Source organism: Globicephala melas, chromosome 15, assembly GCF_963455315.2.
Source record: "Globicephala melas chromosome 15, mGloMel1.2, whole genome shotgun sequence".
NCBI lineage: Eukaryota > Metazoa > Chordata > Mammalia > Artiodactyla > Delphinidae > Globicephala > Globicephala melas.
Genome location: NC_083328.1, coordinates 76,049,148 through 76,075,580, shown reverse-complemented (window position 1 = coordinate 76,075,580; position 26,433 = coordinate 76,049,148). Strand labels below are relative to the sequence as shown.

The window sequence follows — 26,433 nt, the reverse complement described above, 5'->3', positions numbered from 1 at the left end:
AAGGAGACAGTGATGTCCTAAGAAACATCAACACCAAGGAATCAACACCTCCTATCACATCCTTTCTTAATGAACGTGGTAACTCACATATTAGCAAACTGTTGACTAAAAACGATGCCATGGAAGGAAAGTGAAAAATAGGACAACCCATTGTTCTTTTTCCTTTCAGGCCTTCCTTACTCATCAGTTAGGAAAAAAAAAAAAAAAGAGTGTTTTGGGAGGATGTGCACATATCCAGAAGTGAAATAAAAGCAGTTGAGTTAGTTTTGTCCACTCTCCTGGCAAGAATGAAATATCTATTCCTGGGGCTTCCCTGGTAGCGCAGTGGTTACGAATCCACCTGCCAATGCAGGGGACACGGGTTTGAGCCCAGGTCCGGGAAGATCCCACATGCCGCAGAGCAGCTAAACCCGTGCGCCACAACTACTGAGCCTATGCTCTAGAGCCCGTGAGCCACAACTACTGAGCCCATGTGCCACAACTACTGAGCCTGTGCTCTAGAGCCTGTGCTCTGCAACAAGAGAAGCCACCGCAATGAGAAGTCCGCACACTGCAACAAAGAGTAGCCCCCGCTCACCAAAACTAGAGAAAGTCCGCGCGCACAGCAACGAAGACCCAATGCAGCCAAAAATAAAAATAAATAAAATAAATAAATTTTAAAAAATCTATTCCTGCATAAGCTATAAATGCAAATCACGTAATTTCGGTGATTCCACATGAGTTGAATGCTTATATTTGCATTCTAAACAGCCTTGCATGATATAAAGATGAACCATAAAACTTGTGCTAATTTAAAATTTAATTTTGCTTTACTTAGAACAACATTCAGTGCAAGTACAAAACACTATGACAAGTCGAGAGAGGGAGACCACAGAAAAAAGCTTTATATTTTAGTACCTTTAATGCCACTTTTTTCCTGCTTTTTGAACCAGGGCCTTACATTTCACATTGGATCCTGCAAATTACATAGAAAAGTGACAAAGAGCTGCATCAGGAGTAGCTGGCGCAGGTAGGGCAAACCTGTGCTCTTCAAGCATCTCTGAGATGCACGACCATTACCCCAGCTCCACTCCTACTGCCTGTGCACCAATCCTCATGGGGCCGGATCTGCTCTAAGAAGAATCTCCTCGGCCGTTGCCCTTCTCCTCGCAAATTCCTGTAGGCAAATAGGAGCTCCCTCCAGTGCTCCAGGACTTAGGACACCTTCCCAAGGTCGGCTGCTACCAAGACCAGCCCCTTCTCTCAATTCCCTGTGCCTGGAGCTCTTTACCCGCCTCCTATCTCAGACACATCCCTCTGCAAACTGCTCTGAGACACGGATGGTTCCTGTGCATTTTCCAAAAGTCATGACTAAAAGCCGCAGGGTGATATCTGCCAAGTTCACTGAGGAGCCCGGAGAGGACCCATGGGTGTCACACTTTCGGCTATCTGCATCTCTAACTACAGTCCCTGTTATCAGTTGGCTTTCTGGCTGGGAAGCACTCAGCAGCTGTTAGTGGCTTACCTTCTCTGAAAAGACTAAAGTAAAGAGTCGACGCCCAGCCTCCTCACTGGGTGGTTTTTCCCCTCCCGGGTGCAGAGGGGCGCCAGTTCCCACCACCCCCTCGTTCTCTCACCCAGCACTGCGCAACAATGTGCTTTGTATTCTTTCTGTCCTCTAGGAACTGCAGCGCTATTTTGTTATGCGCCTAATTAGCCAGGCTCCTTTCCCCTTCCCCTGGCATTCCGGTTTGCCCTTGAACTCGGCATCAAGCTCTGGGGTTAGCCAGCGTAGGTATCTTGCTACCCTCCTACCCGTCCTCCTGCACTCCAATCCTGAGGACCACAGGCCCGCACAGACGCGTGCGCGCATGCACGCGCACGCGCGGCTGCACCTACCCGAGGTTTCGTATTGGTCACAGCTGTCGCGAGCTGCTGGCTGCTCGGCCCCTCTACACACATCATGTCATTTAACCCTGTGAGGGGAGGAATTATCATCCCCATGTCACAAAGACCAACCTGAGGCACAGAGAAGGTAGGAAGTGATGGCTTCTCATGAGTGACGGGCCCTCTAACCGCGAAGTCTGCGCTCCTCCCACCCGGCGCCGTTCCGCGCATGTGGAGCAGACACGGATTGAGCATCCTCTGTGCGCCAGGCCCACGACCTCATTAACAGCATCTCCGCAATCATTACGTGTTCTCCACTCTTTACCTAATGGCGTTTACTAGGTCAGATTGAAGAATTTCTCTCTCTCTGGTTAGATTTTCCCTTCCAGCCTATATTTGAAGTGAATCATCTCCAGCACATTCCCAGACCCGGAAGTACATCAGGATCACTCAGGAAGATCCTCCCACCCCAAAAGTGGTCCCTGGAACCTCAGACCTACCGACTGGGGACCTCTGGTGGTGAGCCCAGGAATCTGCATTTTAAAGCACATCCGTGACACTGTCACAGCCAGGGCATTTGGGAACCCCTGAATCCTTTACCTTTATTGGTGTTACTGAAACTTCATTGTGCACAGGAATCATCTGGGATCTTATTGGAATGCAGGTTCTGATTCGGCAGGTCTGGGGCAGAGCCAGAGATTTTCTATTTCTATACCATCTCCCAGGTGATGTTGATAAGGCAGGTCCGAGGACCACACATAGAGCACTAAGGGTTTAGGTCAGTGGTTCTCAGCCCCGGATAAACATCAGTATCATCTGGGGAGTTTTTTAAGCTAAGCTTCCCGGGCCCCACCCCCAGGAATCATGTAACTGGCCTAGAATCAAATCAGAGTCCCTCAGGTCAATGATTTATGGGAGCTGACTTGCACTGGTTTGCAAAAGCCTACCGTTAAGTTTTCAGGAATTTGGTGAGCGAGTTGGTAAATGGAGCCACTGTGAACCATTAAATTATATAAACTTAAATACATTATATTAAAAACAAAGATAATAAATACTCAAAACACACTTCATAATTATTTTACTACATTTAACTACTTTTGTGCTCTTGGGGTGATTTACATCTATTGTAACTGTATGATGGAAATACCGTGTAACAGTATGCTAATGTTCAATGATATCAGCCATGGTAGGAATATTTACACCCCTGAGATCTTCAAATGTTACAAATTGAGCTTCAGTTTCTCAGAAAACTGGCTGTGAAACATTTGCCAGTGCACCTGCAGCCCTCAGATACCTGCCTGCACCGGAATCCCCTGGGGCGGGGGGGGGGGGGTTGATAAATGCAGACAGCTGGAGACTCCTTAAGACTTCCTGAACCAACTCTCTGGGTGTGGGACTTGAAGAGCTGGGAATTTTTTTCAACTAGAGACCCAGGCAATTTCTTATCTACAATGAAGTTGCCTTAAAATATTAAGTCTTCCTACTTAGCAAAACTCAAATCGGATGAAGACACTTCCTCACTGGAACCCTTATCTTGTTAAGAAATTATTTTCAATGCACGTTGAAAAGACTTTGATGTGGGATCCAGTGCATTGCTGTCTCATCCAACTTCTGGACAGAGAGCTTCTCCCCCAGACCGCAGTAGAAAGATTCATCAGGAAACTCAATGGAGACTTTGTCCCCTAAGTGTGCTGGTTCCTGACCCCACAAACAGAAGCATCAGCCTCTGATTTTTCCTTGGTAAAGATGGTGTGCTGCTCAGAATTTTCCATCCTCAAATGTCCCATCAGGCTTAGGTCCAAATTCAGACCTTTTTGAAATGGTTGAAGAGAATTAAGAGTCAAGAAACTAAATGACTAGGAGGACATAAAGGAAGTTCTGCCCAACGGCATAATCTGAAGCTTTATTTGAAATCTGCCAAGGTTTGCCCATCCCTGGAGTCATGGAACTGGGCAACTACGGTCCTTGTGGGGATTGATTGAACAGCCTATGTTCTAATTAACAGCTATTAAGCTTAATATTTCCCACGCATTAGATAAGAACTTACGTTTAATTCCTCGCTTGTTCTTCCAGAAATCCTACAAGTATGTATTTCTGTCACCACGTTACAAATGCTGAAATGGTTTAAGAAACTTGCCCAGGTGGGTGACATTCCTCAAGTCTTAATCTCTAACCATGTGTATTAATTTCTTACCCCTGCATAACTAATTATCACAAACTTAATGGCTTAAAACAGCCCAAATTTATTATCTCACAGTTTCCATCCATGTGTCTGGAGTCTAGAAAAGGATTAACTGGGTCCTCTGCTCAGGGTCTCCCCAGGCTGAAATCAAGGAAGGTGTGGCTGGAGCTGTAATTCTCATCTGAGTTTCTGCCAAAGCCAAGTACCAATTAAAATATTTACTTAGTTTTCCTTTAAGTAAACTCACTTTATAAAAACTTAGTCTGTCCTAAGCATTAATGTCCATAAAAGTCCCAGGTTTGATGGTCAAGTTCTCCTTTGTTCCTAACGATACGTTAAAACAAACATACGGTTATTTTTTTAAAGTTTTAAGCGTTCCATCTAAAATTATCTTGTGCACCAATGTACCCACATCACACTTTAGAATTCCTCACTGTACCATATCTGGACTTCTTGACACCACAACCAGCACTAACAGGTCCTGGGCACCTTACAGCTAATTTCTCCTGCCAACCAGCCACATCGAAGCTACAGAGCCCAGGCTGCCAGCCCTGGGCAAGTGCAGGCCTGGAGACAGGTATATATTTTTTCATATGAAGCCTCCACAGATTTGATACGCATGTTATCAGCACCAGAAATGAATTTCCACAGCATGTCCTAGAGTGTTTGCAGATGTTTTGAGAACCTTAAAAAGTATCTTCTAATACAATATATCATTTAACCTTCACAAACTATGAGGCAGTTCCTGTCATCCCCATTTTACAGGTGAGGAAATTGAAACTCAGGGAAGTGACAGGGCAGACTGAAATGCAATTGTAGGTCCTCTGATGCATTCAGCAATGGTTTCCATAGCATCATCACTTTTTCCCAAACAACCTGCTAGTTCTCCCCCAGTGACCATTATCCTTTCTCTCTTGGTAACAGAGCTCACAAATTTTGTAGCTGAGCACATGGCTACTAGGAATAAAGACTGCATTTCCCAGCTTCCCTTGCAGCTAGGAGTGGCCATGTGACCAAGCACTGGCCAATTGGGATGTGAATGGAAGAGACGTGGGCAACTCCTGGGAAGAGTCCTTCAAGAAAGTGGGTTATCAGTTTTTGCTCTTTCTCCTTTCTGTTGGCTGGAATGCAGCCATGATGGCAGGAGCTTCAACAGCCCTCTTGGATAATGAGGTGACCTTGGGAAATGGACGCCATGCACAGTGAAGCCACAAGCTAGGCGGATCCTCAGTCCCTGGGGACTTTTTGGAGCAGAGCTGCCCTACCATCCCTGAACAGCTTCCCTCTGGGCTGTTACATGATAGAGAAGTCAACCTTTACCTTGTTTAAGCCACTGTTATTTAGGTCTCAGTTATTCACAGCCGAACCTTTTCATAACTAATATAAGCCGCAGCAAGGAAGGGAAACACTAAGGTTTCAATGTCCCCATTTTACATATCAGGCCCTTCTTTTCTTGGAAACAGAACAGCTGGTCCACAGTGGGGCTGTAGCAGCGGGAGAGGTAGCTGAGTCACGGCCCACAGGTGGTACTTTGAAAACACTCATCCACTTAGGTGGAGCCTGAACCGGGTCCTCGGTACCTGCCACCTACAAGCAATCTGGTGCTGCAAAGCCATTCCTTCTGACAGCTCTGCTTAACAATGTGTTCCCTGTAAGCCAGCTCCTCATCAGGAATTTAAAAAACAAAATGAAAGCAGCCCCACCAAGCATGCCATGCCCTGACAAATAGCAGATCAAAGCCAGCCAGACTGGCAAGACCCTGACGCCTTCTTTCCTGAGCTCTTCAGAGAATGTGGGAAATGGCAGATGATGGTAATAGAGGGGAATCAGAACTTCATTAGGGGGTGGAGGGAAAATGTGCCTAAGCTAAATAATGCCCACCCAGAGATGGCAGGGAAAGAAGGAGTGGGTTTTGGCAGGAACATATTGGACGAGCACAGAAGGTATTGTCGGACAGAGGAAGGAAAGAACTGTCATGTCTTGAAGCATCTCCAATGTTGACCTAACTCTGTTGGGTCAGTAGCACTGGTCCAGCCCCTGGAACGCTGCCGTGACATTTTCTCACTTCTTGAATTGTGATTTCGCACATCAGTAACAACTGGAGGTGGAATCCTTCCCAACAGCAGCCGTCTCCAGCCCTAACTCCCCATTGGATTCTCCCCAGGTGGTTTCCAGTGGTGCCGCCAACGTGCCATTTCTGGCGTACTGAGTTTTACTGCCCCCTTTCCATTAGCTCCAACAAGGGAGACAAGACACTGCTGGCCTGGCGGAAGGAAAAACAATTAATTGGATGTCAGTATCCAGAAATGGAGAAATAATGGTAACTATTACTACTATTTATTTATTGCCTACAACGTGTCAGGCATTGTGCTGGGTGATTTATATCTTTAGTAATAATGGCTAATATTTATGGAATATTTACTCCATGTCAGGCACTATGTTAAACATTTTCACATGTAGTAGCTCATTTAATCCTCTCCAAAACCCTAAGAGGTAGGTACTATTCTTAGCTCCATGTTACCGATAAGAAAAATGAGGCAAAGCAGTGGGGGGATTTCTCAAAGGAAGAAGGTAAGAAGTGGCAAAAGCTAGGATGGACCCAATATAGAGCACTTTTGGTCACTGGAAGGGTGAAAAACATGAACAAGCACAGAATAAACAGGAGGCGGGGACACTAAGACATTTGCACATTTCCATCACCACCTATCCCCTTACCCAGTCTACCTTTCTCCACAACCTTATCACTATATTATGAGTTGTTCATTGTCACATCCTGAATGTCAGTTCCACGAACGCAAAGATTTCCTTCTGATTTCTTTGCTGCCGTATTCCCAGCTCCTAGAACAGTGCTGAGCACATAGGAAATGGTCAGATAATGTTGCAGAAAGGAAGGAAGAAAGGGGGAATTAGAGGGAAAGAGGGGATATACAATAGCACGGAGCATTGCTTAGAGAGAAAGCTGCTGTGAGCAGAGTATCATAGAGGAAAGGAGGGATAGGCAAGTAGGTTAAAGAATAAGGCACTGGGCCCAGGCTTGGGAAGGACTACAAGAAAAAACTCTGAAACAGAATTTGATTGGAAACAAAGGCCCACAAAACCATGTTGAGGAGAATACAAAGACATTGACAGTTGGCCTTAGTCTAGGGGAGAAAAAAAGGAGTTGGGGGAGGGGGGCAACAGCAAACTGGAAAACCTATGTTCTCTTCAAGGGAATCATGGGGGAAGGGCTGACCATGTTTGACTCCAACCAGTTTTTGCCACAGAGGAATACAGCCTTCAGACCAGATTTTTGTGAAATAGTCCAACTTCTTTTGCTGGCATCAAATTCCACGTGGTGGTTGTTGTCATCACTGTGATTAAATGCTATAGGAATGGGAGTATAGCTTGGTTGGACTAACCCTCCCACAAATAATTATAAACTCTAAACAGTATACTTTAAAAACAACTACGTGAAATCTCTGAAGAGCAACCAGAAGTCAAAAGTAGAGGAGACTCTACCCTTAAAAGGTAGGAATTGAATATGGGGGATTTGCATACTTGTGGCTTTTGGCCTGAGGGTGCTCACCAATCTGCAGGCAGCTCAGAGTGACAAAAAGCTGCAGCCTTACTGGCTTGGGTGTCAAAGGGCAGAGTTCAGGACTGGAAAAGCAGTGCAATCTGAAGAACAGAAAGACAAAAGATTGAAAAAAGATGAACAGAACCTCAGAGACCTGTGGAACAATAGACTGTGCCCTAAAATACATATAATTGGAATTCTAGAAATAGACTTGAAGAAATAAGCCAAAAACTTCCCATATTTGGTGAAAGACATTAACTTACAAGTCCAGGAAACTCAGCATACCCCCAGACAAGATAAATACAATGAGAAAGAAATAAGCCAAAAACTTCCCATATTTGGTGAAAGACATTAACTTACAAGTCTAGGAAACTCAGCATACCCCCAGACAAGATAAATACAATGAGAACTACACATAGGTACATTACAGTCATATTCCTGGGATTCAAACATAAAGAGAAAATCTTGAAAGCAGCCAGAGAGAAACAACATGTTACATATAGAAAAATAATTATATGATTTCTCATTAGGAACAATAACACCCAAAAGAGAATGGAATAACATCTTTATGATGTTGGAAGGAAAAAAAATCTGTCAACCCACAATTCTTTGTTAAACTATTCTTCAAAAATGAAAACAAAATAGACATTTAAAATAAACAAAGACTGAGAAAATGCATCACCAATAAACTTGTACTATAAGAACTGCTATAGAAAGTTTTTCATGCTGAAGGGAAAGGACACCAAATGGTAATCACTCAAACCTACAAGAAGGAATGAAGATCCCCAAAAGTAATATGTGTTCTAAACTGTCCTGCTGGCATTATCTCATGAAAGATGTGAAAGAGCAACCAGATGAGAAAGGATTATGTGTGCAATCTTGTCCATCAAACAAACCATAGAGGTTCAACCCTCTCTAACATCTGTGAAAGCAGAGGCTTGTTGAGGCCAGGTGGGAGAACTCTACGAGGGGCTTTTCCTCTCCCTTCACCTCCTGATCCCCGCTGAAGACCTATCTGCAACGTCCACACCCCCTGAGCAGTGGGGGTGAAGCTGGCGTAGGAAGTTTCTCAGCCCCCTGCTGCCTCTGTGCCTGCCAGCAGACTGAAAGTCTTTCAAGCCCAAGGCAATGTACTGTGAACCGGAAACCAATAAGAGGTAAACTGTTTGCTCTAGAGGAAAAGTCCCAAAGGGTTCAGGAGACCTGAGTTCTGGAATCTTCTAGACTCCCTGAGATGGTTCTTCAGCCTCTCCCTAGGTTCAAAATAAATCAAAAGGGAGAGACCAGTTGGGAGAAAAAGAGCATCTCAGCCTTGCCTACCATGCTGTGCATTGTGGGGTTCAAACCTGCAACTGCTCATGGGAAATATTTGATGCTTTTTAAAAAACAAAGAGTTATTGCGTGGAAAAGTCCTTCTCTGACACAAACTCCACTATTTTCAGGGTGTAAAAATCCAAAGGGAGGCTGAGTTTCAAAAACTTAGGATTGGCAAGAAGGTGGAGAATTTGGAACCCTTGTGCTTTGCTGGGGGGAATGTAAAATGGTGCAGCTGTTATGGAAAACAGTACGGTGGTTCCTCAAAAATTTAAAAATAGAACTACCATATGATCCAGCAATTCCACTTCTGGGTATATACCCAAAAGAATTGACAGCAAGGACTCAAACATATACCTGTACACCTATGTTCATAGCAGCACTATTCACAATAGCCAAAAGGTAGAAACAACCCAAATGTCCATCAATTGATGAATAAACAAAATGTGGCATATTCATGCAATGGGATATTATTCAGCCTTAAAAAGGAAGGAAATTCTGACATAGTCTACTTACTACATGGATAAACCTTGAAGACATTATGCTAAGTCAACTAAGCCAGATACAAAAGGACTAATAGTGTATGATTCTTCTTAGATGAGATCCCTCGAGTAGTCAAATTCATGAAGACAAAGTAGAATACAGGTTACAGAGGCTGTGCAAGGGGTAAAGGGAATTTGTTGTTTCTTGGGTATAGAGTTTCACTTTGGGATAATGAAAAGGTTATGGAGGTGGATGGTGGTGATGGTGTCATAACTGTGAATGTGCTTAATGCAGTGTACACTTAAGACGGTTAAAATGGTAAATTTTATGTTATGTATATTTTACCATAATAAAAATAAACTTTAAGAAAAAACATTTAGGAGCCCCCAGGACACAGTGAATTTTTTTTTTTTTTTTTTTTACTTGGAGTCCTCGCGGTCTCGGTGCTGCCCTGAATTGCTGGTTCTCTCCCGCACGTTTCTATAACCAGGGCTGGGGATGATATACTCCTTTCTTATGTCAATGTCCTTCATCGTCTCTGAGTGGAGGTGCCAGGGCTCACAGACTCTTGGTTCCGCTTGAGAATTTCAGTGCCCCAGCTCCAGAACTTCCGCGTCGGCCACTCGACCAGCTCCCGAGCCCACAGTGAATTTTTTAAGCTGAAATGTCTATGGCATGTGGATTCCAGTACCCCAGATCTCAAGGGACAGTGATTCTGCCAGGGCCAGCTGAGGTTGTTTCCTTGCTCTAGAGCCCCTCTCCTACCCAGTGGGTCTCCGGGGCAGGTCCCATTTTGGTGGTTTCCAAAGTGCCCCTTCCCTCCCACACTGTCTCCCCAGCACTGGGCACTTGTAATAATAATATTTATTAATACAACCACTTATGGGGTGGACTCATTTAATCCTCATGACCCCATGAGGTCGGTACCATTGCCTTAATTTTACAGATGAGGAAACCGAGGCATAGAAATGTTCAGTTGCTTGCCGGGTTTCACCAGCGGTTGGGGACCGAGACAGGATGCAAAAACAGACCAGCTGGCTCTGGAGGCATATTCTTAACCATAACTCCTGCAGCCATCCTGAGACAAGCCGTGCCTCTTGCTCAGGAGTGAAGGGCCTTCCAAACACAGCTGAGTGTTTTGTTGTTGATTTGTTTGGCGTCTTTGTGAAGTTAGGCCTCATCAGAGAAGCCACCCACCGCAAGGACGCTGATGCCGTGGCAGCTCCCTCATACTGCACGCCTTCCGTGTCTCAGGAGCCACCTCTTTCAATCCTCACGATTCTGCCAGGTGAGTAGATATGACCCCATTTCACAGATGAGGACAGTGGGGGCTCAGAGTCATTGGCTAACGTGCCTGAGTCTACACCTGAGCTGGGCTTGAAAGCCAGGTGTGGCTGACTTAGAATCTCTACCCCTAAACCCAGCAATTCATAGCTGGGGCCTATTTTGCCCTTCAGGGGACGCTAGGCAATATCTAGAGACATTTTTGGTTGTCTGGACTTAGGGGGGTGCTACTGGCATCTGTGGGTAGAGGTCAGGGATGCAGCTCAACACCCTGCAATGCTCAGGACAGACCCCCACGACAGAGAACTCTCCGGCCCCGAATGTCAGCGGTCCTAGGCTGAGAACCCCACCTCAACGCTAGGCAATGAATAAAAGCAGTGCAGTGGATCTCCGTTTTAGGTTTTTAAAAATTTCCCCAAAGTCTTAAAATACACACCTCGGCACATCGACCGTGGCTATCTCTGGGTGGTGAGAACTCTGGTGAGTTTTATTTTCTTCTTTTGGCAAAACTGCATTTTCCAAATTATCCTTGATGAATATGCATTAGTCTTGTAATCAAATGAATTTCAGCTTTTTAAAGCAGCCCAGGGGCTCCAAGTTGGAGAACCCTTCTGGGTTGCCATTTCGCTATCTGATGCTGAGTTTCAGGAAGATGAGTCAGGGTCGTCTGCTCTGCCAGTTAGCAGAGGCTCACCCCGGGACTTCGCCTCTCTGAACCTGTGTTTCCTCGTTGGTGACGTGGAGACGTAACCTCTTGGGCCGGTGCCACCGTGGTCCATCTAGATACCTGTCCAGGGGCCGGGCACTGTGGAGTTAAGCATTTCACACACATTTGCTCAGTTCAACTCCCCACAAGCTTATGAGATCGGACATTGAACCTCAGGAAGGAGAAGTACTTGCCCGAGATCGTGCACATGTAGGTGGTAAACTGAGGCTCAGAGCAAAAGATGATGGACTCCCAAAGGCCTGTTCTTGACTTGCACTCTGTGCAACCCCATTGCTCAGCTCCACCCCAGCCAGCAAGTTAAAAACTCGAGCAATGGCAGCTTCTGGCCACCAGAAGCAGGAGGCAAGACCGCCCTGGCAAGACAGCTGAAGAGCTCCGCAGGCAGCTGGCGTCCCGGAACTCCTTGAGCACAAAGGGCTGTGCTGCATCCATCTCACTCTATCCTTCAGGCCCAAGGGGATGTGGGACAAACCAGGTCAGTAATCAACATGGGACTGAGTGAGGAAGCTGCCTTCCTTAACCCTCCCAGGCAGGGAATAAAGGCCAAATTGGGTCAGACCAACCCTCTGCAGGAGCAGAGTGGGGCTGGGGACAGACACCCGGGAATCAGGAAAAAAGCCAATCGGGAGGCTCCCAGGAGCCCGGGTGAAGCTCCTCCGACTTTTCTCCGCATCCATCTTGTTCTGTCTTGTGAAGACGTTATCTTGCCCTCATCAGGCTGAGGGATGAGTTCGGGTGAGCCCGAAAGCACCTGGTGCTCCTCCAAAGGCTGCCAGGCAGCTCCAGCCTGTGACCCCATGGAGGGAGGGCTGCCAGAGGGAGCAGATGTTTTAGTATAAGTATGTTCCATGCGATCCTGGGATATACTTATACTTTAAAAATTATTCGTTATTTGAAGTTCACATTTAACTGGGCATCCCACATCTTATATGGCAAACCTACATGGAGGAAAAGGGCAGAGGACTGCAGTGCTGGCCCTTATCATGACAACTCTATTCAGACAGGGCCACGGTGACCCCTTTCATATCTGTGCTGGGATCTGAATTCTCTCGGATTTAGCCTCTACATCTTTCTTTTTTTTTTTTTTTTTTTTTTGCGGTACGCGGCCTCTCACTGCTGTGGCTTCTCCCGTTGCGGAGCACAGGCTCCGGACGCGCAGGCTCAGCGGCCATGGCTCACGGGCTCAGCCGCTCCACGGTATGTGGGATCTTCCCGGACTGGGGCACGAACCCGTGTCCCCTGCATCGGCAGGCGGACCCTCAACCACTGCGCCACCAGGAAAGTCCCCTGCATCTTTCTTAAAAGCACATTTTTTTACTTCCTCTTCCTCCCTAATGTCCTCCCTTGGCTCCCCATTAGGTCCCCATAAACTCTTTAGCCAAGTCTGTTCTATGCACTGCTGTAGCCCCAGGGCGTGGACATAGGGCAGGGCGGGGAACACCATAGGAATGAGCAGATGCACCGTCTGGGGAGGGTGCCCCCACCCCCACCCCGCTATCTCCAGCCTCGAGCCTCTCCCTCCCTCCCCTGCACATCCTGCTGGGGCCGCACAGAGCTGCTTTCACTCCCCACCATCACCTGCCTCTGAGCTTGACCTCCACTTCCTCCCAACGCCTACTCATTCTTCAAATCTCAGCTTTCCCTTGACCTCCACCCAGGGGGTCCGTAGTAAAGAGCACGCCTAAACTTCCTGAGCAGGCAGACGATGCCGGCGCTGCTCTAAGCAGTCAGGTGTTTGTCAGTCCATCGCGGAGTCAGGTGGGTGATCACCTTTCCACACCCAGTAAGGGTGAGGCCAGAATCTCAAGCCATGAGGTCTGGCTCCTGGCCCCCACTTACACCAGCTTCCCTCTTAATCATCTGTATATGGAACTTTCCACCCTGGGTGGTGACTGCCTGTCTACTTGCCTGACCCCTCCGCTGCCCACGGGCTCCAGAAGGGGAGGGACAGGGTCTTGTTCCCTGCTGAGTCCCCAGCACCTGCCATTATCTGATCATAAGAATTAGAATATAGACCCACGTTTACTGAGTGTTTGCTACGTTCCAGGCACTTTCAAAATGTTTTATGTGTTTCACTCAATTCCCACGACAATCCCATGAGTTATATAGGTACTATGGTTATTCCCATTTTACAGATAAAGAAACTGAGGCACAGAGAGATTAGGTTAGTAGCTCAAGCCTCACAGCCAGTGGCAGAGCTGGGAGTTAGACTCCAGCCCAAGCTGTGCATTCATTTTTCTCCATCTGACTTGTTTCACTCAATACCCTCATGATTTCACTCATGGGAATATAGAAAACTAACTAACTAAATAAACAAAATCAAACACGTAGATATAGAGAACAGAGTAGTGGTTACCACAGAGGAAGGGGCAGGGGGAGGGCAAAATGGGTAAAGGGGATAAACTGTATGGTGACAGGTGGAAAATAAATTTTTGGTGGTGAGCACACTGTTGGGTATACAGAAGCAGAAATATAACGTGTACACATGAAACCTACATAATGTTATAAACCAATGTTACCTCAATAAAAAATAAACTTAAGAAAACAACAGTGAAGTGGCTGTCTCAAGGCCCCGTGGCTTCTTGGTGACAGAGCTGGGATTGGAGTGCTGGCCTGTGCTTCTAATCACCGTGCTCACCACCATTGTTTCACGGCCCCTTTAAACAAGGGCTTCCATCTATTAACAAGAGATGTTGCAAACTTCTGCAAACAAAACTCGGTACAAGGCATTCCTCAGCGAGGGGAAGTTGCCCCCCTGCTTCTATTGGTGCTGTGAAGCAAACCTCCCTAGGGAGAGGCAGCCCCCCAGTTTCCTCTCCATCCTCAGCTGTATTTTCTACTGGAAGATTCTCTAACAGAACTGATTTACCTCTGTTCATCCTACACTTCGCAAGACAAGGACTCAAGCCAACTGAAAGGAAAGTTTATTCATTGCTTTTTTTTCACTAACTGATGGCCAGTGAACACCTGTGCTGGGTGCTGGGCACCTACAAATTATCAGGACCAGGTCATAGCTCACAGACTAGTGCAGGGAGAGAGGCAAGAAGGCAGGGCAATAAACAACTGGGCAGTGATGCCCAATGGTCTATACACAGGGAGTACAGGAGCCCACAGAAGGTACCCCATCCCACCTGGGGGAAACAAGGTAAAACGTGATATGAGCCATGAAGGATGAGAAGGAATCAGCCAGGGGAAGTGGGGTGGGGACAGAGTGACAGCAGGTGCAAAGGGGAGGAGGTGAGCATGAGGGAAGCCCACCCTGAGGACCCAAAACCTCAGCATCCCTGGGGCATGGAGTGTGTGGTAGGGAGTAGGGAAAAGCCAGGGCGGTCAGAGTGAGGACTCGATCCCGAGGGCAATGGGAGACCATGGAAGGCAGGTGCAGAGACACATTTACTGTCTCCTGCTCACCCCTCCTTTCTCAGCCCCTGGCAGCTGGCGGGGGCCATGTGTCCACTTCCGGCCAATGTGCTGTGAGCAGAGGAAGTGAGATGCGTCCCTTCCAAGCTGAAGCACCTAAGACCCCGTGCACGGACCTGCAGCCCTCCTACCTGCCGCAGAGACGCTGGAGCCACGTGCAGCTAAAAGATGGAAGCACTGGGACATGGAAGGGGCCATTCCACGGGGAGCTGCCCTGGAGAGGCATGAACCCCACAGCGGAATTTGTGTGAGTGAAGAGTAAACAGTTCAGCCACTGAGACTCTGAAGCTTGTTTACAGCAGCTGGTGTAGCGAGTCCAGCCTGATTACATCGGTAGGTGGAGAACGAGACACACAGTGACTCATGGTGGGGGAGATGCTTCGGTTGAGCATTGCGGTATCAAATTAAAGTTGGATCCAAAATATTGAGGTTTCAGTTCATGCCCATTGGATTTCTACCCCAGTCTCTGTTCCACAGGCTGAAATCTCTGTCTCGTACAGAGATTTGTCTGGTAAGTGGTGGAGTCAAAAGAGGACTGGGGGCTGGGCCGTCTCCAAGGCAGCCTTGACTCAGCACCCCGTGGAGAAGCAGACAGGGGGCGGGGGACCATCAGGGGCTTGAGTTCTCACTATGCCACCACTGGTTGACCACCCATCCCCGGTCAGCCCCTTTCTCCTCTGCCTCCTGGCACTCCGGTTTTTCCGAGGCTCGTCTGCAGCCCGGGGGCGGGTCTACCCCTATCCTGGCCAGTGAGTTGTATGAGCAGGTGGGTCTCTCCAAGGCTACTAGAAAGTGGATCTTCTCAGATCAAAAGACATCGGCTGACAGAGAGCGAACCTCTCGCCTGACCCTGCTTCCTCCCTAGAAGGAGGTAAAGACGTGTCTGGAGCGTTGGCAGCCATATTATGACTCTGAGATGACACATCTGAGGACAAAAGGTCAACTCAGAAAGGTGTCTAGGGAAAGGTCTGGGTCTCTGGTGACACTCTTACAGTAGGAGGCATCCTTTTATTTCTGCTCTCCAGACCTCTTGTTAAAAGAGCAAATATTCTCATCCTTTCAGCTCCTGTTATCAGGGGTTTTGCTACCCACAGCCTAACACACCCTAGCAAATATGCTTTTCTCTTTCACAAATGCAATCTATCAATAGTGTAAATGGTTAACTCAGCCCAGGAAGATGGGTCCCACTAATGACTCAAGAAAAAAAGCCAGCTGTCTCTGTAGACTAACTGTCATATCCACCGCAGGTACGTCCAGAATCCAAGAGACACAGGAGCTGGGGCTAGCATTTTTGCATCTCCTTAGTTTGGGATCTTGGCCTCTGTTCCTGCAGGTCGTGGGCATTCAAGGTCACAGCACCAGGCCTGTATCAGAGGCCGATCTGATGCCAACCGCTCTCGTGTTTCACATCTCCTTCCCAGCAGCCCCACAGCCATCTGTGAGGGGAGCTTTACAGGCAGACAATCATTTTCGATGCTTTACACATCCGTGGGAGACGGCCGAGCCCGTGCCCAGGCTGCCGTGGCCTTCTACAGACAGATCCCTGTTCCCCCAACCAGTCAGGTTTCCATCACTCTCCTGTCTGCCTCAGCAAACGGAACCCTGAGCCCAGCAGATGACATACCAGGGTTTACTTCGTTTTTAAAATTATTTTGTCTCATCGCACAGATACTAGTCTTAAATTCATAGAAAGTAAGAGTAGAAGTAGAAGGCATTTGAGAGGTCAGTGGGCCCAGGGAATTCATTATACAGATGGGAAGACTGAGGCCTGCAGAGGAGGTGGAGTTGGCCCATGCTCATGCTATGACCTAGAGACAAAGCCAGAACTAAAACCTAGGTCCCCGTGGATACTGAAAAATCTTTTAAACATAAACTGGACAAAAATACCTATATGTACATGCAAGTATTACAATAAAGTAGAAGGATGTTCCTTCTCGGTTTTGAAATGAGATCACAAAGAACTTGTGGTCAAGTGTACCTAAGGCAGAAACCCTACTTAAAGTGCGTTGGCTGTTTAAAATGCTTATGGCCTCAGTAATCGAGAAGTCCAGAGACATGCCCGACTTCACCCAGTAAGTTAAGAAATCTCTCCTCTGGACCCTCCATCTCCCAGCTCTGCCGTCCTCCACGCTGGCTGATGGACAGGGTCCCCCCATGAGGTGGCCAGACAGCCTTCAGCATCCCCAGGCTCACATCCAATCACCTTGACAACCCCAGAGGGACGAAAGTGCCCCGTGTCAAGACCCAGGGCCGACCCTCCTCTGAACAGCTACCTGCAGCCAGGGGACGCAGTGCTCAACCCACCCCCCTGACCACATGAGAGGAGTGGGCGGGGTCCGCCCAGAGTACCTAAGCTTTATAAGAAGTGGGGAAGGGGGCTTCTCAAAACACCAGATGCCCATGTCAGGAAGGAATGTGCACTGCAGGCTCTTTGTTGCCCCTACAGACCCTAAAAAAGGGCTCCCACATATGAATGAATGAATGGTGTTTCATAAACACGGACTTCCTGAACCAGTCATGCTGAGTACTTATACCATAAAGCCACAAGGACTTTCCAGTCTCTCTTCATACTTCCCCCAAGTCGCACCCCAAGTTCTCTGCAAGATGTTGGAGAAGCCAGTGCATAGGAAAGGCAAGAAGGCACCTATTTCGACTGTTCCAGTGAATCAAGAAAGGCCCCCACCCAGTCAAAACCTTCTCGCCCGAGCACTCCCCACCATGACAGGATTCCTCACCTTAGCAGCACAAAGGACTATCGCAGACCGAAGAGCACAGGCTTCTGAATCTGATAGACCAGGGTTCAAACCCCAGCCCAGCCCCTTATTAGCTGAGGTCCTCCTACACATCCCTTCCCCTCTCGGAGCTCAGTGTTCTCATCGGCGAGGTGGGCATAACCACCAAGCCCGCCCCCGGGCGCAGTGGGAGGGTCAGGGGACAGGATGGGCAGTCTGTAGCTCAGCGCTGGTGACACTTCCTGGATGACACTATTGGCTACTCTGGGTCCCAGAGGGCCACTCTTAACCCCTTTGACATCCAACATGCTTATCACATAAGCACTTGCTTTGCAGGGAACCGAGCCCTCTGGGGACTGGGATATAGCTACACTTTAACAACAAGGGAGTGGAGAAGGTGTCCAGAGCATGAGAAAAACAAACCCATGGGGCTACCACAGTCAACAGAAAACTTCTGCAAACATTTACTCGCTTAATCCCCCCAATAATCCTGACAGAGATCCTGCTATTGCTCCCCTTATACAGATGAGGAAAATGGAGGCTCAGAAAGACTGTCACCTGCCCAATTTACACAGCGAGTGAGTGACTCCAAGATCAGGGCTCTTTCCAGCGTCTTTCATATATGGGACCAGAATCCAAGCACCTGGTCCCACTCAGGGAGCCACACTTCACACCTGGAGAGGAACCTTCCGAAATGCCCCAGAAGAGAGGTTCATGGAACAGGACAGAGATATTTATGTAGTCAGATGCTGAGCTGTCTCCTTACAGCCCTCTCCTTCCCCCATTAAGAGGGTCTGCCGCTTCCAGCTGTGACCTGGGACAAGTGACAAAGCCGCTCTGAGCCTCCCCTCCCTCTGTGTAGTGACGTAGCATTAGTGCCTTCCTCATAGGCTGCTGTGAACTGCAGCGGGGATGGAGGTGACCCACCATCCTTCCCTCATCATTTCCGAGGGGAGCTCATTTCTGAGGCAGTGCAACTGTGATTCAAACCTCCCCTCCATCAGTGAGGTGGCATGTGATCCAAGTCCACCCAATCAGAGTGCCCCATCCGCCCTCCCACAGTGACTGGGGCACGGATGGGCACATGATCTGAAGACAACCCATCCAGTCCCTGCAGGACCTTTATGAAAAGACCTCTGTTTCTGCAGGAGTGGCTAAGCTTGGCCTGCTGGAGGCCACCACCTCCCATCTGCAGCTGGGAGTGGGGTCAGATCCAATGGAACCAAGTGGACTGGGAGTGACGGAGGGGAAGTTTTCCCAAAAGGAAATCGAGATGCTGTTTCCGGAAGAAGAGGGAATGTGGGCTAGGCTGTCCAAAACAACAGATGGTCAACACAGACATTATCACCAGGAGGTTCCGGGAACTGAGCGGCCCTGCTGCCAAGTATCAGACCATCGGGTTCCTGGAGATCTCACATTACCCAGAACACTTACCAATCAATTCCCAGTCCAGAAGGAGGGTCCAGGTCAGAAAGTGATTCCAGGACCCCCAAATGAGACACGGAGGAGTTGAATTCACTCCTCAGCTTAAATGCGGGACTCAGATTATTTCAGTTTTATCTGCCACTCACCGCTCTCTTGCTGACATTATTCTGTCAGGATGCTTCTCTAGTGCCAGGCTCTGCTTTCGCCCAGCGGCCTCCCTGGGGCTTCGTTGTAAACAGAAGATTGGATGTAGATGAGCCAGGAGCAGCAGAACTGCAGCGGTGAGATAATGGATGCAGCTGTGCAGTGAAAGCGGGATGAAGTTTGAGTTTCTTTCTCTGCTGGTGCACCCCCATCACCTGCTCCCCTCCAGCAGCACTTGTTGAAAATGATCTAATACTATCTAGGTGTCATCCATCAGCCCTACCACATGCCAAACCAACTCAGCACCTGGTCCTGCTCATTCTCCCACCTAAATCTTCTTCAAACTCCACTCTTTCTTGCCCATCCTTTGCCCTGTATCACCTCTCACTGTAGCATCCCTCTCACGGATCTCCATACCTCCACCCTTGCCATCCAGAAGCCACTGTTATCTCTTCAAGAAGCAAATATGGCCCTAGTATCAACTCCCCTCACTCATTAACATCCTTCTATAGGTCCCTATTGCCCTCAGAATAAAGTCCAGGCTCCTTGGCATGGCTTGGAGAAACCTGCATGCCCTGGCCACTATCTAACACTCCTTTCTACCTTTCTGTCACTGTCTCACAATGAACTTTAGGTTCCTCAGATGCACTAAGTTCTCTCACCTCCCTGGGGCCTTTGCATATGCTGTTCCCTGTGTCTGCAACACTATTCTCCCTTTCTTCACCTACTTAAATCCTAGCCATCCTTCAGTTCTCAGCAGAGAACCCATTAACTGTAGAAATGTTAGTTTCCCCTCCTGCAGGCTCCCATAGCACCCCGCTCTTTGCCAATCATGAGTAAATTTTAATTCTTTATTTGCCATAAAAACATATATACACACACACAGAATAAGCACTTTATGGGAAGGGACCTTGGCTAACTTGTTCACTGTTTCCTCAGCACAGTGCTTGGTACATAAAACACATCCAGTGAATGATCTGTTAAATGAAATGAATTTCCCAAATACATATCATCCCTAGTTGACACTTTTTAGTTTTTTATTGAGGCATAATGCACATATAGAGAAGTGTGCACGTCATCAGTGTACAAATTGGGGCGATTACAAAACAAAGCTGCTGCGAACTTTAGCGCACACGTTCTTCTGTGAATATGTGCTTTAATTTCACTTGGGCAAATGCCTAAAATTGAGATGGTTGGGATAAGTGCATATTCAGCTTTGCAAAGAGACTGCCAAACTGTTTCCAAAAGTAGCTTTACCATCTCACGTTCTCACTACCAAAGTCTGAGAGTTGCAGTTGCTCTACCTCTTTGCCAACACTCGGTATTGTCCATTTCTTTCACTTTAGCCATTAGCATAAGTGTTTAGTGGTATTTCATTGTGATTTTATTTGCATTTCCCTAATGCATAATGAGTTGGAACATCTTTTCATGTGCTTATTTCCATTGGTATATCTTCTTTGATAAGGTATATTTTCAAATCTTTTGAGTTTCAGAGCTCTTCATATATTGTGTACACAAGCCCTTTATCAGATAAGTAATTTACTAATATTTTCTCCCATTCTACAATTTGTCTTTTCCTTCTTTTAATAGTATCTTTCAAAGAACAGAGTTCCTAATTTTGGTGAATTCCAATTCATCAGTGTGTTCTGCAGTGTGAAAACTTTCTCTGGGCAATAAGCCCAGACAATCATAGAACTCATATTGATTCCTTTCTCTCAGAGATAAATGTTTTCACTGTTATATATGATCATATGATAGATGTGGGGGTTTTTCCCTAATTTTTTAGTAATTTAAAGAAAGGTAGATCCAGCCCTTGTTACTTCATCTTGGTTTGAGTAAAAATCTCCACAAGTTTTGATACTTAATCTTCTCATTATCATTCAGTTGAAAATATTTTCTAATCTCCATTGTAATCTCTTCTTTGACATATCAGTTATTTAAAAGTAGGTTGCTTACTTTCCAAATAGATGGGAATTTTCTAGTTATCTTTGGATTAATTTCTAGCTTAATTCTACTATAGTCAGAAAGTATATTCTGTGTCATTTCAATCCTTTGAAATTTGTTGAGATTTGCCTTATGGCCTAACATGTGGTCTATTTTGTTAAATGTTCCATGAGCTCTTGACAATAATGTACACTCTGTAGTCCTTGGGTGCAATGTTCTATATATGGCAATTAGGCCAACTTATTAATAATGTTGATTGCCTATTCTAAATCCTTAGCTGTTTTTATCTGTTTTTTTCTATCAGTTACTGATAGAAGCGTATTAAAATCACTTAATATGAATGGGATTTATCTATTTCTCCTTTTAGTTTTGTTGATTTGGGGGCTGTTATCAGATACAGATTTAGAATTGCCATATCTTCCTTATGGAGTGTGCGTTTTGTCCTTATGGAATGTCCTTCTCTACCTCTAGTAATATTTTTACCTTAACGTATATTGTCAGATAACACAAATATCTGAATTTTCTGTGGTTCTATTTCTGTTGCCTGGATCTTCTCTTGGTTTTTGTTCTAATCTTGGTTTGTTTGTTTTTGTATTTCTGCTTATTTTTTTTTATTGTATGCTAGACATTGTAGGTAGCAAATGTAGAGGATTTTAACCTCTGCATCATATTTTCTTAGACTGGATTCTCCAGAAACTAGAAGCTGAGACCTTGACCTGTATACAGATAGTTCATTTGGGGTGGTAATCCAAGAGCACAGGAGTGGGGTTCTGAGTAGAATATGAATGGGGAAAGAGAAAAAGCCAATTCCTGGGTACATCCTTGAGTTGGTCATTACCTTGGGCTACTGGTGATTGATCCTGCCAAGACCTCCTTAAAAATGTAAATATATCTCAAACTTTTCTTCCTGAAGAATGGAAGGGAGAAGCACTTATTCCCCAACTCACATCTCCCGTTGATCAAGAGTTGCTCCGTGAGTGGACAACTCCCTTTTACTTCCAGGATCTATGTGCATGAATGAAAGGCAGGTTCCCACAGGCAGAGGCACCAGAGAACCCCTGGCCTGGGAAGTTAGAGATGCGCAGAGGCTGAGGTAGTGTTGTTGAGTGACATCTGTACAAAGCTAGCTCTGGCAGCTGTGGCTGGAATGAAATACAGGGCAATAGGATGTGAGGAAGAGCACATAAATATTCCACTCTCTTTCCAAAGATTCACCTTTGCTTCTGGCGGACAACTTGGTTAGGAAGAGGTCAACTTAATCAGGGATTCAGATGACTCATTGCTGGGCTTCAGTGTTTCTGAGACAGGATCTGTTTCTAGTTCATCTTTACTCCTAGGGAGCAGCTCTCCAGGGCTCCAGCTCAAATCCTAGGCTGTTTACCAGGGCCCTTCTTCCTTGGCAGGCTCTGAATGCCAGCGTTTGTTGCCCTAGCTCTATAAATCTGCCAAGGACACTGCTCAGCCCATCAGCCTCAGCCTCTGCTTCCAAATCGGCAAATGCCTCAAAGGGAAAACTGTTTGAAATATCAGACTCAACCCTGGGAGCTTCTCTTCTTTTCTGGGATCTTGGCCCCTCAAATCCTGGCTGCCTTAGCAGCTTTCTAAAGCCTTCAAAGGGGTTTTTTTTTGGTTTGGGTTTTCCATTCATCCTCAGCAGGAAGACTGGTCCAAGACAAGCTAGACAGCCATCGCCAGAAGCAGGACACCCTCAGTTGCCCATGAAAATGTTACGGAGGTGAACGTGGCACCTCGATGTGTTAAGAACAGAATCATCTCAAAAGTCGAGTTTGAGCTCTATATCCATTAAAGAATGGTTTCCTTCTTTGTCATCTCTGCTTTGCAGGATCCCCCCAGGGCTGGCACAATGCCTGGCATTTAGCACATACTCAATATGTGTTAACTGAATAAACAACCTGCAAACAGAGTTGCTTTCTGTGTCTGTAGAGGATGCCTGTGAGGTTGGGAAGAGCATCCCCCATCTCAAAGTCTGTCTCTTTGGGGCTGCTGAGAAGCTGAGGTGGGGTTTCACAGACTTTATCAGTCATAAGACCCTCTTGCGAAGACTATGAAATCAGCTCATTTCTGGATCCCTCTCTGCAGATTCTCAGCCCTACAGCCAGCGTCCATCGAGAAAATCCACCCACTGTGACAATGGCCCCAGCACTACTATTTGCCCAGGGCCTGAAATTCCCGATTCAAGGAGGACTCAGGCTAGGGACTCCCTTGTAGAGGATCTCCTGGCTAGAAAGAGCTGGGGCTGAAGGTACAGTATCTGCTGGGATGGTGTCCTCCAAAATATATGACCCCCAGTGACTTTGGATGGTGGGGGAACCACTTTAAAGAGCATTGAATCGGAGAGTGGGTGGCTCCTTTTCTAGCCTCCTTTAGGATAAAGGCTCGGGATGGTGCCAGGATGTCTTTAACAGTCCTCTAACAGCTGTCATTTTCCCCTTCAACAAAAAAGGGGCAGGTCTCATGTTAAGAGCCTTCTTAGGCAACAGTATCTATGTGGTATATAACATTATTTCCACTGTAGTTCTGTTTCCTGGTAAATCCTATTTTTAGAACATGATCTTGACTTTCTATTTACATACGTTTCCTTTTAAGTAAACTCATGTGACATTACGTAAACAAAAAATATTAAGTTAGTAGTAGCCTGAATCATATGTAAATATGGCAAAACTGATGAAGGTTGTGTGCAAGGAAGTGAAATTTGAGGAACAGTGCACTTACGGAGTTCTCCTTCATTGGTAAAGGACAGGTAATAATGAGAATAAAAGATGTGACATAGGGTATCCAGAGCACAAGAGACCCAAAGCAAAGGGCCGAGCCCTCCAGGGCTTATCACCTAACCAGGGAGGAGCCAGGTGAGTGGGACCAGACGGTCAAGCTGCTTGAAGTGCCTCCCCTGGGATGTGTTCCACCGGGTTACGATGACCCATTTACCAGTGATCCTATTTCCAATATAAACACTCTGAGGAACCGAGCATCCTCACTAGCACCCCTGCCCCCCGAGACTGAACAGGGACACGTGTGGGCATCAGAATGAGGAGGTGGAGGAGAGAACTTTCCTGTGTGTGCCTGGGACTTGAGAGACATGGAAAGAGTTTTGGAGAAGGATTGAGGTCCCTTTTTCATAAGCATTCACAAAACATTGTCAGTGGGCCCTTGAACCTTCACAAAGGTGGACGCAATACTCACCAACAATGGGGCAAATCCTCCCACTTCCAGAAGCTTCTGAGTTCCTGAAATGAAGGCCATTGATTGGATCGGTACAAATTCGCTGCAAAAAAATGTAACGTCCATTCCATTCCTGGGTATGTATCTGGAAAAAAATGAAAACACTAATTCAAAAAGATACATGCACCCCGATGTTCACAGCAGCACTATTTACCGTAGCCAAGACATGGAAGCAACCTAAGTGCCCACCAACAGACAACTGGATAAAGAAGACGTAGTATACATATACAATAGAATATTACTCAGCCATAAAAAATAGAATGAAATTCTGCCATTTGCAGCAATGTGGGTGGACCTAGAGAATAGTACACTGAGTGAAATAAGTCAGACAAATACTGTATGTCACTTATATGTGGAAACTAAAAATTAATTCAAAGGAATGTATATGCAAAACAGAAACAGACTCCAGACATAAAAAACAAACTTGTGGTTACCCAAGGGAAGGGGGAAGGACAAATTAGGGGTTTGGGATTAACAAACTACTATATAAAAAATAGATAAGCAACAAGGACTTACTATATAGCACAGGGAATTATACACATCATATTGTAATAACCAACAATGGAGAACAATCTGCAAATACTGAGTTACTATGCTGTACACCTGAAACTAATGTAATATTATAAATCAACTATACTTCAATTTAAAAAAAAAATAAGGTCTGCAGACACTGTAGCCGTGAGGGGGCAGAGAAAGCCGATGGTCCTGCCCATCCCATTGACCTAAGATGAACAACATTTATTTCCCCCAAACCACCATGACAGTGACAGAATCACCCACACCCACATTTACTTCCGCATCATGCAGCTTTCACAAATGAGTGATTGGGAAAGATATTTATCATGGAAAACTTTTTGTGGATGTAGCCACCAAACTGATGGAACATTTTTCTACTTTAATTTCCGTCTTGTGCTTCCTGCAGAAACAAATGAGTTAAGGAGCCTCTCCTGGAAGGCAGAAAATATGCATGTTTCAGAACCAGGAAACATCCCTCTGTAAGGGATGTAAGGAAAAGAGAGGAGGAAAACGTGAAATGGCATCCCAAGGGCCCCGTGTGGTTGGCAAACGTGTTTTGTTTGGAACAAGGAGTGTGGTTGGATTTTTTTTTTTAATGTTTAAAATAGGTAAAAATTCAGAGATTTAAAATAAAAGTCCAGCTGTCTGGCTTCTCTGGAAAAATCAGCTCTGACTGCACTGGTAGGAAAGATGGCAACTACCAGGCAGAGTGAGATAACCGAGGTACATGATCTCCACTCTGCCTCCACCACTCCCAGCCCCCTTCACTCATTAGTGTTCCCTCTGGAGTGATCAACTGCCCTCGGTTTGCCCCAGATGGTTCTGGTCTGAAAATGGAAAGTCCCATGTCCTAGGAACCTAGCTAGTTCTGAACAAGCCTAGACGGTCGTCCACCTTGCATATCTGCCTGGTCCCAAGAAACATAGCAGATAATACTCACAGAATTCGTGTTACATGCTAATAAGCATAGTTCTAAGCATCTTAACCAGATTAACTCACTTAATCCTCAACCCTATGAGGCAGGTACTAAAACCATCACCATTTTACAGACGAGAAACTGAGGCACATTCAGCTGAGGTCATACCCAGCCCGGAGGACTCTATGAGCTGGGACTTTGGTCTCATTCCTGGTATTGGGTCTCTAATCCAGGTGAGCCAAGGCCCCTCATTTTAGGCTGATGTGAGAGGAGGGCACATGACCTGCTTCTTACCCACTGATTCCCGTGGCTCTTTGTGGCAGATGTATTCCTTGCCTACCCAACAGCTAGTCCCTGCCCTTCTCGCTCATATTACAGAACCTCAATTTTGTGAAAGTTGAACATGTTTGGGGAAAGTAATGCCTGCCCTTCCCTAGCCTGAGAGGATGAAACTAGATGGTCCCCAGTATGGTAATTTCACTCCCTTTTCTTGGTTTGATTGGCTTATGGCAAGGTATGCAGCCCAGTTCTAAAGAATGAGGCTCAAAGAGAGATATGGTGAGGGTTTTTTTCCTTGGAAGGTTTTTTTCCCTGATGTAGTTGTTACATGAAGAAGGCCTCCTCCTACTTACTGCTTTAATGAGATTGTGTGAAGATGAAGTACTTGGAGCTGTGGCAGCTATT

At 46.4% G+C, this 26,433-nt stretch overlaps 1 long non-coding RNA gene across 2 annotated transcripts in view; it reads right to left on the bottom strand.

Moving 5' to 3' along the window:
* The window catches only part of LOC115843234 (uncharacterized), a 290,851-nt gene that overhangs the window by 159,160 nt on the left and 105,258 nt on the right, over positions 1-26,433 (bottom strand). For both annotated transcript variants that reach the window (XR_009559219.1, XR_009559217.1), the window contains 2 exons: positions 24,279-24,402; positions 19,136-19,288 (listed from right to left, as the gene is read on the bottom strand). This is a non-coding gene — a long non-coding RNA (uncharacterized lncRNA). The remainder of the gene's footprint in view (positions 1-19,135; positions 19,289-24,278; positions 24,403-26,433) is intronic.